At 33.5% G+C, this 9,780-nt stretch overlaps 1 long non-coding RNA gene and 1 pseudogene across 1 annotated transcript; both read left to right on the top strand.

The window, feature by feature from the left end:
• Positions 1-1,635: 1,635 nt before the first annotated feature.
• Positions 1,636-2,934, top strand: LOC141705207 (uncharacterized). The gene is made up of 4 exons (XR_012568254.1): positions 1,636-1,783; positions 1,874-1,974; positions 2,323-2,469; positions 2,606-2,934. It is a non-coding gene; the product is annotated as an uncharacterized LOC141705207 (long non-coding RNA).
• Positions 2,935-7,176: 4,242 nt separating this feature from the next.
• Positions 7,177-8,069, top strand: LOC141705210 (alcohol dehydrogenase 1-like; annotated as a pseudogene).
• The last annotated feature ends 1,711 nt before the right edge of the window (positions 8,070-9,780 follow it).

Below are 9,780 nucleotides of genomic sequence, written 5' to 3'. Positions count from 1 at the left end.
CTTGAACTTTCACCAATGGACACCTTACTTTGCAACGCCTTTTCTAATGGCTTGTATCATCATACTGGTTCATCCGCTGCTCATGCGCTTGAAGTGAACCAACTAGCTCATCATGGAAATTGTGGAGAAATCTTTTGACTCCTCGATAGAAGTAACCACGTAATCAAATTTTCTCATCAATGAACGAAGTATTTTCCATGACCCGAACATCATCGAGACTTTCTCCATTTCTCTTCATCTCATTTGTCACTATTTTTAAACGAGTAACATATTCACCAATATTTTCTGAGGCCTTCATTTTAATATTTTCGAACTCACCACGAAGAACTTGGAGCCGCACCTTTTTTACTTTCTCCACGCCTTGGAATGATTTCTGCAAAATCTCCCACGCATCTTTTGCTGTTTTTGCATTTGAAATTTTTTCAAAGGTTGATTCATCAACTCCTTGTAATTGTATATAACGCCTTTTTATCTTTTTTCCCGGGTCTCTTTCAAAATCATCTTCTCAGCAATTGACAGGGCTTCAGCGGCTGCATCTGTGGGCTCGTCATACCCGCTTTCGATAATATCCCAATTATCGTAAGAACCGAGTAATACCTTCATTTGAATACTCCAGTTCCCGTAATTTATACTCGTCAATTTTGGAATATTTGGTTGCACCATCGTCGCCATTTTTCACGAACGGAACCTTAGCTCTGATGCCACTTGTTGGAAACGGAATGAGCTTGGGCTTATAAAATACTTACACAAGCTGGAATAATAAATTGTATACTCACGCCTGTTTGTCCAAATGAAAAACAAAACACACGATGTAAAGCTACAACTTTTGATTTCACTACAGGAACACAACATAGGCTACAGCCTTTTTCTATTACACAGAATAGAGCTTCAGCTCTGTTTTTAATCTTTCTAATTCTTTCACTACTTCCTCATACAACACAGCAGCTCAAGCTATTTATATACATTAAACTAAAATACACATCATGTCTTACATCACATTTCATTTATTTCCTAGTTTTCTGGCCAACCTTGCATCTGCAGAATTCAACAGATAGCCTACCTTAATTCCAGGAGCTGCTGTGGTTTCTTTTGTTCACATGTTTCACCACCTTTTGATTTTACACCAACAGCTAAAATTAGGCTGCTTATTATTATGTCCAGCACACCATAGTTGACTTTCTTTATTATTGTGAGCATACTTAGCTGCTACATGCATGTATATACGTTGTATGCTCCTAACAATCAAGCTATCTTTTGATACCTGCCTCTTATTTCTTGTCTTGATATTACTGCTTCTTTACACCAAGCTATTTATTTTTGACCAAGCTGCTATTCTTTTATTTGTCAACCTTGAATCCAGGATTTGAGGGCATTTGTTTCTTGCTGCTGCATATCTTATTTCATACGGGAGAGTTTGAAAACTCTAACAGTTCTGTCACTATTAAGTCTCAAGTAATATAAGAAAATTAGTGATCACGTAGATCAGATCATTATACAAGGAAGAACATGATACAAAAGTATAAGTACCACTTTAGTCGTATAATAAATCCACTTATCATTTGTAGATAGAGTGTTAATATATAGTTTTACGACATAATTATGACTAATTTGCAAGTGCTCAGTTATTTGGCTAGTATAAATTTTGGATACGTAGAATATATTGTGCTTAAGTTGGCATTTTATCAGATTCCGTCTTCCAAAGTTTTGCCTTCTGAATCACGAGGGGGGGATATTGTAATATAAGTAACAACAATACTATCATCTGAGATGTGGCATCCCAACGGTATCTCTGTAGTCTAGTAGTATTTATATTAGAGGTATATATAAGTTTATAAAGTCCGGGAAGAATCTGAAACTAATCCCATCATTGCAGTTTATTCTAATGGAAAGTTTTGTATCTCAATTTTACATCCTCCTGGTGAGGATCCAAATGGTTATGAACTTGCAAGTGAGCACTGGACACCTGTCCATACGGTACGATCTTAGCTTTCTTTTCTGTAACTTTTAGCCTCCACCTAACTTTTGCACTCATCGTTTATGATATATATTGTAACAGTAACGAACAACTGATTGGGTTTCATTCATTTCAATCTATTTGGATTAGCTTCTTATAGTTTAATCTGGCTGGATTTGTGGAAGTCCCACAAACCTCTAGACTTGTGTGTGTTTCACTATTTGTGTTTCTTAAATGATATTACATCAGAATATAGTTATTACATCAAAATATATTAATACTAGAGAAACACTCTATGGTAGTATATCTTTTTATTGATATGGGCCCTTAATTTAAATTAGTGGCCGAACTAATATCTTTTGTTGTAGGTGAAGAGGAAAAAGTTGCTCAAACAACAAATTGATATGGATGATGTAGATAAAACTATGGATTAAATAAGCGAGCAAACAGAAAACATGAAACAGATTCAAGAAGTACTAGCCACTCCCATTGGTGCAACAGCTGATTTTGATGAGGTATGTTGTTCACCTATATCACTAATTTTATTTTTTGATTCTTGTAGTCCCAGTTAGAATACATTCTTTTCTGCTTATCAATGTTCCTTTGATTCAGAAAGTATTCTTTTTTCTGAATGTCTTCTTTATGTTGCAGGATGAACTAGAAGCAGAACTTGAAGAAATAGAAAGCGCTGAGTTGGAGGAAGAAATTCTTCAGCCTGTAGGTAAACCACCTCCTATTACTGGAGGTGGTTCTACCTAGTCAGAAGTGTTCTAGCAGCATTCTCGTTCTACTTTGTTTTTCTCAGTACTACAATGTTTAGATTTTGAATTGTAACTTTAACTTGTTTAAACTTCCGCTTTTATTTTAAGGTTGGTAGACAATTAGTGGTATAAGAATGGTAGTATGGTGATGGTGAAGGTAGTGGTAGTATGGGGAAACTGATGTTGTGGTTGGTGGACTGATGTTTATGATTTGTGGATTGTGCCAGTTTTAAGACAATGGTCTTATTTATGGGCATGTTAATTTATAAACAGTTCCTACAATTTTTTTTTGTAAAAGCGTTGCAATAGGTCTTTATAGTGTTGCTAATAATCACTAAAAATTTGCTAAAAATACTAAAAAGCATTGCAAAAAATACTAAAAAGCATTGCAAAAAGGTTGCATCGATACCCCATATGTAGGCCTCATTGTGGGGTCCACAAATATTGTACTGATAGCCCAAACCCTACTGTAACACTTTTCAAGACCTATTGCAACCCCATTGGTGTTGCAATAGCACGTTTTTGTAACGGATAACCAAGGGTTGCAATAGGGTGTCACCGGGGTTGCAAAACTATATTGCAACGCCTAAAATTGCAACCCCCAAAAAGAGTCTCCATAGCCTTTTTTTGGCCTTTAGCAACAATTTTTTGGCCTTTAGTTACGGTTTCTTGGGGTTGCAGAATCCAATCTATGGCGTAGTGCTTTAAAAGATCTACTAATTATTCAAAGGTGCCCAATTAAGCATGATAAGCAAATGACCAACACGGTTCGTTCCTTTTGCTTGTTCTAATAGATCTACTAATGATGATACGAACAGATTCTTTATGAATATCTAATTTCATTTCTTTCTAGTTCCTAAACAAAAATATAATGATATTAACAAAATCAAAGAACTTAAAATAAAATCAAAAACTAAAATGGAAGAAGCTAGGGGGACAATGCCAAAACCATTACCACTAAACATCTTTGAATAAAAGTGCAAAATAATTAAACAACCAGTTCACTATAATCAACTGTAAACCATCTAAATGAAAATAATCAACCAAATCCCCAATTCGACATCTCTAACCAACCAATTGACATTTACAAAAATTAAACACCTGAACTTATATCTAGTTATACTTAACATTTACCCTAATTTAGCATATACAACTTCTAAAAAAAACAAATAACACAAATTCTAAAAAACAAATCGAAACCCTAATTTCAAAATCAAAATCTAAGAGAGAATAGAAACCCTAAATTCATAAAATAAAGAGAGAATTACCTTTAACTCGAAACCCTTCAAACCGAAACCCTAATTTCAAAATCAATCTCGAAACCCCAGTTCGAAACCCTGAGAAGAGAACCCTGAAAAGAGAACCCAAAATCAATGTGAGTGAAGAGAAGAGCCTAAGAGAGAAGAGCAAGATTAAAATGAGCGAAGATTAATATGTGTGTGTGTATTTACAGAGAGAAGAGCTAAGAGAGAGGTGCTCAGTAGAGAGGAGAGATTAATTTAGGTAAGTATGCTCACTAGAGGGAATTTCACTAAGTGAAATTTGGTAGATTGGATTGGGCGGTAATTTTGCCGCTCATCCAATTTTATATTACTAAATATATATTAATAAATATATATTAATATTTTAACTTATTAATTATTCACTTGAAAACATAAAATAATAATTAACTATTTTATCTTCTTTTTGATAAATTATGAAATTTAGTAGAATATTAATTATATTTATAAAATCAATATTTGACTGTTTTGACCGATATAACCGTTTTGACCCTATTTCGGCTGATTCAAATCGAATTTTTCCAACCCGATATATATTTGGGTTGGAAAAAAGTCAACCCAATTAAATCACCACTGTTTTCGTTTACCGAGTTCAATGTTTAAACAATGTTTAAAAACTACAAATTGGTTTGGGTTATAAATTTGAACGATTCGATTTGGGTTGAAATTTTGAAAATCCGAATTAATTGGTTTGGGTTGCTAAAATGGGTCTCACCTGTACGGATACACAATACGTATATTGGACCCACATCATAAATTCAATATCAACGTTAATCGTTATAAAATTTAAATTTTAGGTTTTACGGTTTGGGGTTTGGAATATTATAAAATCTACAAAAATAAATCTTAAAAAATGTGTTTTAAAAATTAACATCATTAAAATTAACATCCATACAGATTCATCTTCAAAAAGTAATTTTAAAAAAATGCAACCTTCCTTTGTAACACTAACTAACTAGTATCCATATAAATTAATAAAAATACCTTGAATATTACAAAATTCAACCAATTATATAAATAAAAATAATCACATTACTAGAATCATTGACTTTAAAATATGTAATGATGCATTGTCAAAAAAAAAATTTAAAAAAATTAAATAGTTAAAAGCCTCATATTTATTTAAATCAAAATTTTAAATGCAACATCATTTTACGGTTTAATCATGCAAAACAGAACACAAGTACTGCTTTGGTACAGTGGTTGGCTCGTTACTTTGTTATAGTGGAGATGCTGGGTTCAATTCCCATTGACTTCTTAATTTTTAAAGTGACAAACAAAGAGTCTGAGGTGGCACAAGTAACCAATAATATGTTGCCACATGTACTATAGTTGATTGTTTAAAATTAAAATCTATTTTTCTAATAAAATTGGATTTTTTATTACTTTTTAAGAATAAATCATTTTTTTAGGAAAATCCTATAAACAGTTTCCATAAAATGGGTTTGGATGATTTTGGATTGAAACTAAGTCAACATCGGGTTAGGAAATCGGGTTAATGGGTCGTCAACAACACAACAAAATCACTGGAAAATTACAGAATCCAGCGAGTCTCATCTTCCTACCTTCGCACAACCACGAATCATGGTATTATACGTATATCAATCCCTCTATCAATTATCTTCAATCCCTCTATCAATCATCTCACTAAACAACCCTCCACCACTCTTTCCCTCCCCCTACACAAAAATCTCCGAAGCACAATACCCACTCTTATCAAAGCAGAATAAGCATAAATTAAAGCAATCTCGAAAAGTTTTTCAGCTATTTTACCAGATTCATTTCAACCACAACAACAAAAGCCGGAAATTCAAAACTTAAAAACAACCATAAAAGCCGGCAAGTCGAGCTCTAAACTCGGCAACACTCAATTTTTAAGCAAATTCAGAAAACAAATAGAAAATTGAAGCTTTTACATACACTCATTTATAAACACATAAAACACATAAACCCGAAATTTAAAAACAAGTTCTATACCCGGAGAAGAATATTTTGTATTCATATTATGTTTGCAAATATACAAGGTGATTATGGGCCGGATTTGCAGCAGGGCCGGATTTTTAAGCCCAACACAATATGCAAGTGCAGCAACACAATAAACCCAATAATTTTTAAGCCCAATATTTAACAACAGTTATTTAAGCCTAAAGTTAAACTTTGTCCCAAGCCCAATATATTGGCAATGTATTGGATTCATTATAGTGAAGAAAAATAGAAAATTATTAACAATTTTTAAGCCAACTGTTATGACAAAGTGCCACATCAGCAGTATTATTATTTATTAAAAATAATTGCAACACATCCTCATACCTTTAGCAACATAACCACACTTTAATTCTTCACCAACAGTTTTTGGATGTCTAAGCCAACATAAAAATGACAACGTTGTATTAGACAAAACTATGCATGGCAAAATCCAACAAAAGAAATGGCAACATCAACTGTTAAAGTGTGTAATAGGCCATTTCTGGTTGGTAGGGAAGTGTTTTCTAAAATTTGGGAGATATTGCAACAATTTTTAAAAAAATGTTACAGTTGAACACTGAGAATGTGTCAATTATGTGAAAATTCGAATTCCCTTGCAACAGTTTTCAAAATACGTTGCCAAACCTCCAAAAATTTTAGCCCATTAGTTTCGCGGGCTCTCAAACAAAGCGGGCTTTCAAATGTTTTTAACCAAAGCACACAGATATAAGCGGGATAAATAACACTTTACAAGGATACACTTGAACAAAATAAATACAAAACTATACTAATCAAACAAGAATTCAGAAAGAGGGCGAACACCAAATTACTCTCACAGATTGAAATTGGATGAAGAAGAATCTAGCTCAAGCATTTAAGTTTGAAGATTCAAGATCAACTAAGAAGGCATATTCTTCCCTAAATCGATTATTATGTCAATTGAATTTTAATTATGGTTAATTTGAATTTTTTTGAATCGATTTTGTATTGTGTGTTTGTGTTTGAGATTGTACATCAATTATTCAAGTGGCTTGCTTCGATTATGTGGAATTGTTTAATTTGTCTTGATGCAAATTGTTATGCTGATTAGCAGTTTCGATGAGTTAGGGCACAATGGTTTGAATGTAAACTTAGGTTAGTCCTTCTGCAAATCTGGTTCGTTTTATGGTTTATAAGTTCCAAGATTGTAATCCTTGTGGTAGCAGTAGTAGTTATAAATTAATGGTTTACAGATAAATTAATGATTGCAGCTGCTGTGGCTTGGGAAGCAGGCAGGCCACTGGTAATAGAGGAGGTAGACGTTGCACCACCGAAGAAAATGGAAGTTCGAATCAGGATTCATTTCACGTCTCTTTTCCATTCTGATGTTTACTTCTGGGAGGCCAATGTATATTATATTGATGAACGTGTTCACTGCTAGCCTAAACACTATAGCTAGTCATTATATGTACGCTTTCCTAAAGGCTAGAGCAGATTTGTTTTCTCTGTTTTTTATCCATTACACTTCCTTTCATTTTTTAATAGGGACATCAACCTCTATTTCCCTGAATATTAGGTCCCGAAGAAGGAGGGTATGTTTGAATTTTAATAAGAAAACTTTTAATACAAGAGAATAAATTTATGTTCTACTGACCTAGACTTCTAATTTTACATGTCCTCGACTTTATGGTGTGCATAATTTTATCCTTGAACGAATTTTATTGATTTATATTGTTGGCTCCAGAGTCATAGAGAGTGTTGAAGATGGTGTTACAGCCCTCAAACTCGGAGAAAAAGTGTTACCCTCTGTTTACAGGCGAGTGTGGGGAGTGCCGTCATTGTAAATCAAGCGAAAGCAATTTGTGTGATCTGCTAAGGATCAATTTGGACAGAGGTGTGATGCTTAGTGATGGTATGCCAAGGTTTTCGAAAGATGGCAAGCCTATCTATCACTTTGTTGGAAACTTTCACCTTCAGTCATTACACTGTTGTTCACTCTGGCTGGTTGCAGAGATCAACCTGGAAGCTCCGCTTGATAAAGTGTGTGTTCTTAGCTGTGGTATATCCACATGCACAAAGTGTTATCTTACCATGTTCTATAATATAATGGGAGCTCAAGTTGCAGCCTGAACTGAGCATGGTTTTGCTAATGCTTTTGTATCATTAATTGTTTAGGAATGGGTGCGGCCCTGAATGTTTCTAATCTGAAAATAGCATTAGTAGTTATTACCAGTGGCCCTTTATAAAGTTTCAATTATTAATGTAGATCAATTAGCTAGCCTTTTCTGTAAATCTTTTTGTTGTATACTTATTTTAACATCCAATTTTATCTCTTATTCAATGGCTGACTTTTATTTTGTCATTTAATCTCTAACTTCTGTCGCAACAAGTATCTGTAGTTGTCAACTACCTTATAAATTATGCAAATTTTAGTTGAAAGCGTAAGAGCTACTCTGTGTATCTTGCTCTATCTAAAGTTGTCATTTTAATAAGTTTTCTTTATTAATCTTTCTAAATGTAGTGATAGATTCAAGTTAATATCGATCTCAAGTTAATAATCTTTCTAAATTATGCAAAATTTAGTGAAGTTTAATTCTCCCTTGAAATGGGCTAAATATGAATGCATCTGAGAAGTGTTGAATGGGCATATCTAATGCTTCTACTTTTCTCCTTTTTTGGAGCATTTAATTTATATATTCTGACCTAACTTGTGCTTTTTGTAGGAATTTTATTTGTGCCAGTAGAAATGGCTGAGTAGAACCAACTTCCAACTTTTTATCAGAAATTTTGTACCCAATACAATTTGGTTCCAGCCTTTCACATGATGTAAAGGGTATCTATGAAAGCTTTTCTACACAGAGAAGCCATTTTTTCCCTTTGGGAATTATACTGTTGCAGGATTTGCAGTACCCCACGGAATGAACATACCCAGCCACCCAGGACCTTCCATTAGCTTATCTTCATATGTGAAATTTGTTCAAGAACCAGCTGAGAAAGGGATTGCAGGTTTTGCCATCGATTTTCTCATGGATGGAGTCTTTACATTTGTGTCCAAAACTGTTGCTGCTCCAATTGAGCTTGTGAAACTTTGATCCAGAACCAAGATAAATGCTTCTCATTTAGCGAAGAAGCTAAATGAAGATTACTACTATTAGTTTTGTTAATTAGTTAATTTAGTGTAGTAATTTATCCTTTTGTATTGATGTACATTCTCAATTATATGCATGATTATGTTGGAACAACCTTTTGAATGGTTTTTAATGGTTATAAAATGACATTGATGTTTGGTTTTGTGGCATAAACATGTCTGGTTTAGGTTATTTATAGTCAAATCCTACTTGCTTTTTTTTAAAAAAATAATGTTGCAATTGTGTCCAAATATGTTTGCCATTTACAATTACATCAGCTATAAAATATTGCAATTAGTTCAAAATTGTTACAATATTTTCAAATTTAACCTTAAATTTCATTGCAATTGGACCAATTAATGTTGCCTTAAGGTGGTTATTTAGCTGACAAAAACAGCTATTACAATAATTTTACCGAGTTCCTGTAAAATACATTTTATTGCTGTATATGGTTTATTGCAATAATATTTTATTGTTGTAATATATTGCTTAAGATGTTGCAATAGGACCCTCTATTGCATTACCACCGGATGCAACACCAAAATTTTATATATTTGTTGCCATAAATTCTACTGCAACAGAAATAGCCCATAAGGCAATATATTTTTGTGGTTTCCATAGCCATTCTATGGTGTAGTGCCAGCTACAAACCTTCTCCGGGGCACCAGACAACCAGAAAAATAAATCCAATTAACCCCGCTAAAATCTTCACC

Source organism: Apium graveolens, unplaced genomic scaffold (genome assembly GCF_009905375.1).
Source record: "Apium graveolens cultivar Ventura unplaced genomic scaffold, ASM990537v1 ctg8626, whole genome shotgun sequence".
Classification (NCBI taxonomy): domain Eukaryota; kingdom Viridiplantae; phylum Streptophyta; class Magnoliopsida; order Apiales; family Apiaceae; genus Apium; species Apium graveolens.
This window is presented reverse-complemented; position numbering and strand designations above follow the sequence as displayed.